Source organism: Rhea americana, unplaced genomic scaffold (assembly GCF_003343005.1).
Source record: "Rhea americana isolate MKP2758 unplaced genomic scaffold, rheAme1 scaffold_2, whole genome shotgun sequence".
Lineage (NCBI taxonomy): Eukaryota > Metazoa > Chordata > Aves > Rheiformes > Rheidae > Rhea > Rhea americana.
In genome coordinates this window covers 2,552,347-2,562,915 of record NW_028186149.1, presented here as the reverse complement: position 1 = coordinate 2,562,915, position 10,569 = coordinate 2,552,347, and positions in this window count along the sequence as shown.

Genomic DNA, 10,569 nt, shown 5'->3' with positions numbered 1-10,569 from the left:
TGCTAGGAAACTACCATCCCCTTACCCCCTCCCCCCCACRCCAAAGTTTGGGAGCTGATCTTCAGGTCCACTTTTTCAGTTACAAAAGCAATCTTTCGAATCGGGGTTTCACAGCTTAACTGTTAATGAAGTTAAAACTTTGTTTGGCGCTTTAATCATCAGGACAAGAGTAAACTTTTTTAAAAATGCTTCATATGACCCAAAAGTCTAAATCTCGTTCTGAGAAGTTACTCAGTCTCTTAAGTACCTGTAGTCAGCTTTTCTAGTGAGCCAAGGACCTATGGAAACTTTCCAAACAATTCTCTCCACACAGGCTACTCAGGCTACCAAATAATTCACTAGAGTCTCTTTCTCTCCCTCTCCAAAGCAGAATTATCCCAAGTATTAATTCAAAAGATTTAAGCATTCTGTTACAAAGCACTAATCAAAGACATATCAGACCACTGAACCTTTAGGGCTACATTCTGCTTTTTGTTACATTTGGTCAACTGTATCAAATCCTGTGAGATTTACAAATGGACAAAGACACATTATATTCAGGAAGAAAGCAGTATTTGTGAGCTACTAGCAATATATTTAAAATAAATGTACTTACACTTAACTGTAATGTGTTTCCTGTAATACTGTGAAATCCTGCAACTAACTTTTTCTGCAAATACCACAAAGCCTCTTGTCTCATTTAACATGCATTATATGCAGTGACCCAATTTAACAGTGCAAGGCTTGAAGAAAAGAGCATCTGTTAGATCTACAAATATATAATATAACTTCATTCCAGCCACACATACAGTGGGAACATGCAGAAGCAAAACATAAGAAACTTCTCCTATTAGCACCTCATTGCATCAAGTTATTTTATTAATCAGATCATAAGCTTTTACGTTATCTAGCCGCTCAGGATTTTTTTTTTTTTTTTTTTTTTTTTTAACTTCTCTTGCAAACTATTGTAGAATTAGCAAAAAGGGGCTCAAATAGCCTCCTCAAACAAACATTTTTCATACCTCACAAAGGTATGCAAGTAGTTTTCCTATGACAGGACAAAGTTCATACTTCATTAAAGAACATTAACCACTACACAATAGACTTCACTTAACTTACCAAAATTTGAGTTTCATTTATTGGGGCATTCTTCCTCTAGATCTCAGGACTTTACTGTACATCAYTGAACAAGCTATAAAATTACCCCCTCCTAAGGCTATGAAATATACAGTACAACACTGAGAAGGGTACAAGTTCAACAGAAATCTATTCACTTATTTTCTCCCTTTAAATAAAGTTTATTTTCCACAGCCATATTCAAGAAAGAATAAAATACTCCCAAAACTGCAAACCATTTTGCACAATTACACTTTTCTCTATTAAAAAAGAAAAAGTGAGTAAACTGATAGTGTATCATTTGAAGCAGCACAAATAAATTTTTTTCATAGACATCTGTCATGAAGCGTTTTAAAACACCTGGGACTTAAGCTGAAGCTTTCTGACAACAAAACATTTTGCCATTACATATGTGGATAGAGTCAAACTCACTTATTGGCCATTTCAGCTTAAACTTTTGCAGTACTAATGTCAAGGAAATGTAGTTTATCAGTATAACCATTCCCTCTGAGGATATCTTCTGCCAAAGACTCAGAACTCCACAATTCAATAAAGCACATTTCTTGACATCACTTCACCATAAAAGGATGTTAACATCTGTGGGGGTTTGTTTGTTTTATTCTCTGAAACCATTGTTCTCCGGTTCTCCAGGACCATGATTCTCAAATACCATTAATTCTCAAATTCTCAAATACAATTAATATCATCAGGTAAATTGAAATTATAGACAGAATCATTTTCTCTTTCATGGGTTAGTCTCAGATTTTGTAGAGGAAAATAAGTTCACAGAAAAAATATATTAAAAAACCTTCTTGTTTTATATGTCACTATAACAGCTGTAAGACAGTAATTGAGGCAAAAGCGGTCACAGTGTCAGAGTGGCATACAATATGCAGAATAAAATTTTGTGATCTCCAAACCTTCCCTCACAAAAATCTTTTTAGGGAATTAAAGCTCTTTATAAAAAGAAAGGTATTCCATATTTTTCTTTGATAATTGTAAACATACATTTAGTGACAACTGGCCTCGGAGATATCTTCCTTCATGATGACATTCCCTCGCTTTATAATGAACGAGAGAATATTTTTATATTAAATATGAGAGGCATGTGGCATGAAAGCTAACAATTGAACAGTTCTTGAAGGAACCATTTCTTCGTTTTCACTAAAACTATAATTTTAAGAGACAAAACTGAAGGAAGGAAAATGATAGCAGCTCTGTTTCTCAAATTCTGTATCAAAGAGTCAAGAGATGATCAGCTAGACACAATGACCTTATCAACTTATCAGTGAGTTGTTTAGGCATGAATATTCATTTCCTGTAGCAGCAGAAGTCAATGATTTATATTTCCATGTTAACTGAGGTCTACACTTTACTAATACAATATTTTGTGTTCATAATAGCATAGCTCAGTCACCTGATCTGCTTTAGCACYGAGGGAGACCAGCCAAACTAGCAACACTTCAATTGGATGCACATTGATCAGGTTTTCCAGTATGACTACATATTGTTTATCTTCTGAAATGAGCGTATTATCTTTTTCCAGTCATAATGCTACCAGACCTGCAGATAAAAAATATGTCATATCAGCAAGGCACATGCACCAGTAACTCAGGGCCTTCAAAACACCACACAAGGACAACTTGCTTAAATTCCCCCAWGTGCAATGAGTAATGAAGAGTTTATGGTATGTGTTCATAATCACAAAAAAAGCTAGTTCAAGCAGACTTAGACCCCACTGCAAAAACATTGTTAGTTCTCTCAGTCACAAGTCCTGAGATTCAATTCCTAACCTACCAGCCTCTGTCCGACCCATCCTCCTTTGCCAGTTACACAGGTTCTGCCCTTAAGGGTGAAGAAACASAGCAAAGTGTGGATGGATAAAGTGACATAAAGAGGAACTCTTACAAAGGTGATATAGCCTAACCAGAGACATCATCATAATGATTCTTGTTACAAACAGCACAACTGTAGGCTTTACGGCGCTTTTTCTTCTCTATGTGTTTTTATGTGTATCAGTGTCAGAAGAAATTTTTAACGATACAGAATGAGAAAAATGCAAACTATGTTAACCAAGAAGCATTACAGAACTCTGTGTGGGACTTCTTCAACAGGACCTTCTATAATGAAGGAGGAAAAAYATCTGCATAGCCTACAGTGAACATCTTTCTCCATTTTTATTATCCCCCTCCTTCTTGCCAAAAAGATAATCTTTCATTAATCCTGATTAAATTCTGTTTTGAGCATTTACACTCTGCTTATGCACTAAGAAATATCTGTCTCCAAATTTCCTGCCCAAAACTGTTGTACAATCCTTACCTGTTAAGCAACCTCAGTTTGGCATCTTCGAACACAGAGGTGCAAATATGACTATAGACATAAGAACATGAGAGAAAAAAAATCATTAAAGCGCTTACGGGAGCCTTCTTTATGAAGGGGATCTACATGAGCACAAACTTTTCCTAATCTATTTGAAAATCTGCCTCCAAATATTTARCAATGAACAAAAAAAAGAAACTACCATACAACAAACACGCAGGAAATTTTCAATTAGAAACAGATACATGAGTTCTATATATCTGAGGCCCTGATGTAACGCATTGATACGAAGCAGCCTGAAGGAACGAATTATCTATTGCTAAGAAACACACAGTTTCTAAAGGACCTGACATTTCAAGTGCCTTTCACCCAGTAAAACTCATCCACAAATATATGACTCAAAAACGCATTTCTTCATGCAGGTCTTTCAACAGAAGAGACATTACACAAAGCCAAACATTAGAATAGCCAGTTTGTTTTTTCTTGTGACATCAAAACAATATATGATAMGAAATTGTGAGAATAACTCATAGGACCTGGGCTCCTTGTGGAAAAATGTCACCCAGACCTGGACCTTCTTCTAAATAAGTTGGCACTGACATGCCCTCCCATGCTTTTGTTTGAAGTTTCACTTCTACAGTTTTTGAAAAAAAAACTACATGGAACAGAAAAATAGTGTATCACATACAGCATCACAGCTGTTGTTATTTTTGTTTTAAATTTCAAATTTTCAAGATAATCTCCCAATTACAGAATTTAATCCTCAGCTCATAAATGCTCAGCCATCCTGTTACTCATGGCTCATGAAACTTAGTACTTTTTCAGGTGGTTTAGTTTTTTTTTTTTTTTTAAAAAAACAGCAATGTCAACTTCCCAATCTGCAGCTAGTTTATCAACCTGAATTTATTCCATGTTATCCTGATAGACATCTGCTTTGTGAACCACTACACTATATATTACTTCTGTTAATCTGTGCTGAAGAGAAGTTTCTCTSCAACTCTTAACCAGCTGTACTTGTAGAACAGGTGAATGCTTGATCCTGCCTGAATCTTTCCCATATTTCACCTTTACCTACATGGTGCYTATTCTGCTATTACACTTAAAAGAATTATTTTCCTTTGTCTTTCTTTTCAACTGTAGCTTTTCTTTAATTCACCTGCACCCTTACTGAGGAAAAGATGGAAAGACTTCTTYAGAGATTCATGGGAGGCAATTAGGTCATCTCACAGCCTCATACTTGACTATAATTTGCCATATCTGTGCCTTCTTTACACTAAAATCTACCCTTCTCATTACCAGAATGTTATTTAATACAGCTATATATCCTTCTTTTCCATAGAATTGACAATGTAACAACTCTAAGATAAAATATAAGCTACTGGGATACTAAATATTCTCAAACGGGAGGCAAGTTTTTGGTAAGGTATGGTAGGTCTCAGAGTAAGTTCCCAACATATCCATTTGCAACACTTTGGTCTGGATTCTCTTCTCAGTAAGTATGTTACTCTGATTAGAGTGTACAGACATATTTGCATCTCATCGCGGAGTTTGATAATATAATTTGCTTCTACTATTTCTTGCTTACTACAGATTGAACCTAACCAATAAGCTCAATTTTCCACTGTTAAGAATCTGTCCTCTACATTGATCTCAGTACTAATAACGAAAACTCTTTAATACAAGATAAAAGCTCCTTGCAAGCATGTCAGCAACTTTGAAGACAATGTAAGTATTTCCACAGAATCTTAATAARTATGTATCTACAGAGCTACATTTTGCATCAGCCACTCCACGTCCTTGCTTGGTAATGTCCAATAGTGTGTTAGCACCTGATATAGGCACCCATGGATGATAGAGAAATAATTGATTTGAACCAGGAGATAGGGTGATCCAAGTCAAGTCAGGGACTACTTCTGATACTTTGTTTGTTGTTGCAACAGACCTCAAAAGAGAAGATAGGAGCTGATCCAGTAAAGATATTACCTGCTATATGATCTTAGTTCGCATTCATCAATTTAATACAAGAATATAGTAAATGTATATTACTCTTTTATAGCTAGATGAGGCTTCCAAACTACATGTATAATTTAGATGTGGTTCACTATTCACCTCAAATCTGCTTGCCATGTYTGTGATTTAAAGCAAAAGATATGTCTTAACATTTTTAGAAATTATTTCACATAAAGATTTAGGTTTTAGAGAGCTGCACCTTTTTGCAAACTACAACTCAGAACTGGCATTTACCACCAATCCCCTGCCTTGCTAGGCAATTCTGAACAGTATTCAAAGTTATGCGGTCTTGGGCCTTGATAAACGTTTAATCAGGAAAATCTCCAAGTACTAGGCCTTCCAGAGTAGCTTCCTGTGACATTCTAGCCTTTTATAGCCTGAAGAGAGATTAAGTTCAAAATTTGCATAATTCAAGGCAGACAACCCCTTCACAATGTCAGGCTCCCCAGTTAAAGTTCTGCTATTACTCCAAGTGCTATACAGACAGTGCCTAATGGACATACTCATCGCACTTCTTTGCTGAAAGAGTATTTYTGAAGTAAAAAAAATACATATTGTATTATTTTGAAAGAAATCATAGTTAAGCAACTTAAAAATCTTGCAGCAATCTGTGCTACAAGAAATGCCTCTAATCCAATGCCCAGAGACTAGAAGTAGTYCATGACTTATGACTGAATTCTCAGTTACTCACGTGCTTAATATTTAGACAAGACCAATATAACAACTTTGGCTTGGTCTGCCACGTAACACATAGCAAAAAGTAACTCATTAAATAATTTGTACATTGGGAATATAACATAAGCAGAATTTCATTCCTGCTAAGGTGCTGAAAAATAAGAGAGAGGAAAATAGAAAAGAATTTTCAATCTGACTTTCTAACAGGCAATGATTGTTCTACCAGTTTCTATGGTACTATCACCATGGCAGCCAACCATTTTAATCACAGGCATTAAAATATGTTTCTGATAACATCACAGCGAGGGCTTAGAAATATATTACATCTCCTAGTTACGTACAGAACTTTATTATATGAGAGAAGTCACTAATGGCATTAGCAGTCATCACAGTTAGAAATGTGGTATTTCAAGCATTTAATTAAAGCAGATAATGTAGTATTCCACTTTAAATTCTGATAACAATAATGGAAATACAACCAGTGTAACCAAAAATGAGAATCAAAATTTTTTCACAKTTTGCCCACTTTTTGCATGGACTTTGTTTCTTTTTTGGCTAAGCAGTCAATACATATTATTACCTAGTTGATTAGTACCAAAGACTGACTATATCATAATTTCCTTTGACCCCAAAAAGGGGCTACTTTACCCTCTTAAAAAAATGGAATAAGAAAACAAATCTCCATTTTCTGGACTCTCTTTCTGACCATTTATAGGTCAAATGGTTTTGAAGTATCACATATAATACTGAAATGATCAGAGAACATAACTCAGTATTCTGAATGATGAATTTTTAAACATACATGAAATATACTAATTTTGCCAAATATAGCATGAATTACAGGCAGATATTCTCATTCTTAAAAAGAGCCCCCTGAAAGTATTCAATAATACTTTCAGGAATCAAATTTTTGCATTTTCTGAAGCAGTTAGTGCTACACTTCAACTCTTTAAAACTACTGTTTGCTAGTTTCTTACAGGTACAGTAGAACAGCAACAACTGATAACTTCAGGAAAGCTCTTCAAAATGAAAAACAACTTTAATTGATTTAAACTAAGAAAGAGGAATTGCTATCTTTGTATGTAATTTTTAAAGCAACCAAAACTCAGTGAGGCACGTGGTACGTAAATTAGTTCACCAGTCTTAGTGTATCCAGAAGATCTGAGCCAAATACATTGTATTTAAAAATAACCAACTCTAAAATCAAGATATACTGCAAAAAGATTTAAATGTCATGAAGCACAAGCTATAGAAAAGCATTTTTATGTCAATATTTAGTTGTATTGTTGGGTACAGCATTAAATAGCCTAAAGGTAAACATCAATGTGTATTTAACAACAGCACAGTGTAAGTAACTAGTCTAAAATACAGGAATAAAAACAGGGAGAGAAAATAAATCTAATTTTAGATTAAAAAGCAAAGTGAGGCATTCCTAATTCCATCAGTATGTCCAGAGMCAGTATATATAACTTGACTATTCAGGTAGATTAACTGGACTCCCTATATGGGGACTGATGACATTCTGCTCACAAGAAGTAGGAAAATACAAACTTACTCCTTGTGAAAGAAAGGGCAACCCCCCGTTTCCTTTGTAAATTATACTAGAAGTTTGATTTTTGAACTATCTTAAAGTCACACTCTTGTGCCGGAATTTGTGATATTTTTCAAATCAAAATGCATTTCAAAATTCTGAGAGATTATAAAATATTACATCAATTTATAAACTTTTAAAGTTAACAAGCCACTCTAGCAATGAATTACCTACTTCAAGAATAAGCCTCAAATTTAGAACAATGAAAAAAGACTGAACCGACACACTAYTTAAAGATAAAGCATTTATAAACTGAATTCAATATGCAAGGATTCCTCTACTTCAACCAAAAAGATTTGCCAAGTATCCACCCAAGAAATATTTAAAGAGATAAAGATATTACCAACAGCATTCCAGAGTAAACCACTACAGCAAAGCACTATGAATAAAAATCTCTAGTATATCCATAACCTAAAATAGACAGTATTGACCTCAAATAAAGGAAAAGCCAGAATCTAAAGGAAACTGAGAATAAGACTTGAAGCACATCACAATTAGCTTTCTCTCTTCAAAATACTTAAAGATAGATAGAGAGAAAAGTATTAAGTTACAGCTTTTATATCTCTAGTCTCTGCATGCTCATTGAAGTTTCCAGTCTTACTGCCCTGGGTCAGCATTTGGGGAAGGACAGCTAAATAGAGACTAGAAAATGTCTGATGGTGAAATAGTTGTATTGTTATACTTACAAACTAATAACTATATATAGATAGATAGATAGATAACTATATACTAATTAATCTATATTTAATATAAAAGATTTATTATTAGCAAAGAATAGAGAACAATTCTGCCATTTTAYGTGGAGACGTTTGGCTTCCTCAGTTTTGTGCCATGTACTGTTTTAGCAAATCAACAACAAAGAAATATAGAAAGACAAAGTATAACACCTATGCATCATTTACTTCCCTCTTAAACTGATAAACTTCTCTTACAGCACAGATATCTAATTATGCAGACTACTTAAACAGACAGGTTAATTGCCAATTTTCCCATTAGAATAACATCAATTCATTTGTCTGGAAGGTCCATATACCATCTAGCTCTATGCTTTGGTGCAGATATATATGAATGCATGTACATGGCTGTGCAGTGCATACAGGCAGCATAGTAACTATAAATGAATTAGCAGACTATAAAACCTTCCCCMAAAGCCTTTTCTATTTATTTCTGTCCTCAATTTAACTACAAATGCATTTGATATTTTAAAAGCTTACCATTTCCTTAATTAAAATGTTATGCTTAATTTTTGCTGAATATGTGCCCAAAGATATTACATGAAATTCAAATCAAAGATTCAGATTTCATGGTATGTTATGGGAAATCCAAAATATATTAAACAGAACAAGACATTATCAAACACAGTAAGACTCGCGGTCTGAACGGCTGGTGACAAATATGCTGCAAGTTCTCCCTTGATCCTTTCCCTCTTCCAGCTTCAACTCTCTCTCCAGAAACACATATGCCTCACTAGAAATAGCGTCCTCCTCCTCCTGTTAAGGCTACAGAAGTTGCTACATCTTAAAGCAATAACAACCTGAAATATAATATGGGACAACACAATGATATACATGTTTTTAGAGTTCTTATGTGTCTCTGAAATATAATAAAATACCATTTTTTTTTTTACTCTAAGCCAATAAAGATATAATACCAAAGAACTCTAACTAGACTAAATAAGATGAAAACACCGCAGTGATTAGATTTAAAACAAACAGCTCAGTGAGGAGTATGATCAATTACAATGTAACTATTCCTAAAATCCCCAAATCAATCCTTCAGTACACTCTTCAGGCATTATGTTTTCTACACACAATACTTTGCTTATGTAAAACATAGATTCTCTATTTTTTACAACATAATCGCAGCAAGGGAAACCATGGCAATGATTAGCACACTGATTTAAGATTCAAGTGAATATTCATATACTTGCACGTATATGGCTCTGCAAAAATCCTGATCTGGAGGCCCACTGAAAGTCTGTTCAGTCCCTGCCTTTTTGCTGAGTCTGCCAACATGACTGCMAGGGGGATATACCAGGAATGATGAAAGATGCAGAGGCAGGCTTACTAAGAAAGGATTAAGATCCTTTTCACCTGTTCATTTCACATTTACTCAAAGTCTTTAACATCCAGCCATTATCACCCTTATCTGAATTTGCCCTGGTAAACCAAAATCTTCTTGATTTCATCTCCAAAAGAATAGCTGTTTTTGAAAATGGATGATGCATTAAAAGTTAGTGAACGATCAGTTATTTTTTGCTAYACACATAACAAATTGTTAGTCTATTACACCCAATCCTTACTCAGTCTGATACTCTTAACAGTTATCATACTATACACAGATTAAGCTATTATGAAGATGATTGAGTTTCGTGTAAACTACAAAGATAGAAATGCAGTATCACAAAAGAAGGAGACTCAGGAAAACGTCATTTCTATTCTACATCATCCGAAGGTTTTACATCATCACTTCATTTCTATATTCTACCCCACGACCAACAGTACAGTCTTATCAAATGGATACAGGCTTGTAACAGAAGGTATCCCTGAAAAGGGTAGCTGGTGATATTCAACTATATTCCAGCACTCACATAGGGAAACTCCAGCTTGTCCCTAAGAGAGCAGCATATGCATGCTTGTGCAAAATCTGGCCTTTATCCACACAAGCAGAGAGACTGTTTAGTCAGTTCACATCAACCGCCAAAATGGAGCCGATATAGCCTCAACTGTTATCACACTTGTATTTTAATAACACACATTTTTTTTTAAAAAAAAAAAAGATCACTTTGCCCACTGATAGCACTTCCAATTCCAGAAGCTCCATATATATCCGCCTCACTTTAAATCTGTGCCCTACCAACCTTTTCCAGATTCAATGTT